Raw genomic sequence first — 557 nt, 5'->3', positions numbered from 1 at the left:
GTAACTACCCTACAATACAAAGAACTTGGACTGTTGCAGTTCTTATGCATATTTCTAACACTCCTCCTTGCTTTAAGAGCTGCAAACTCCAAGTTTTTGCCTGAGAAGTTGAAATTTATTGCCTGATAATGGTTTGGTGAAGATATCAGCCAGCTGCTCTTTAGTTTTGCAATAGAGCAGAATCATGTCACCATTATTTTGCACTTCCCTCAAGAAGAAAAGCTTGATGTTGAAGTGTTTTGTTTTCCCATGAAATACAGGATTATGAGAAATTGCTATCGCAGATTGGTTGTCCACAAATACTTCAGTTCCCTTTGTCTTATTCATGTGCAGATCACCAAAAATTTGGTCCACTTCCATCTGCATTAAAACCAATGGATGTGGATAGAATACTTAGAGCGCACGACCAACAGATCCAAGAATCTGTTGAACGCGCCAAGCAACACAACAAAACTAGCTAAAGCTCGGTTTTGAGGCATGAAAACAACAATGAAAACCAACATAAGCTACTTGGATATTCACTCTTTTCTACAGAGAAAAAGTAACGAAGGTAAAGG

The sequence above is a fragment of the Solanum tuberosum genome, unplaced genomic scaffold (assembly GCF_000226075.1).
Source record: "Solanum tuberosum cultivar DM 1-3 516 R44 unplaced genomic scaffold, SolTub_3.0 scf00358, whole genome shotgun sequence".
Taxonomy (NCBI): Eukaryota; Viridiplantae; Streptophyta; class Magnoliopsida; order Solanales; family Solanaceae; genus Solanum; species Solanum tuberosum.
The sequence above is the reverse complement of the archived record's forward strand: the minus strand, read 5'-3'. Positions refer to the sequence as shown.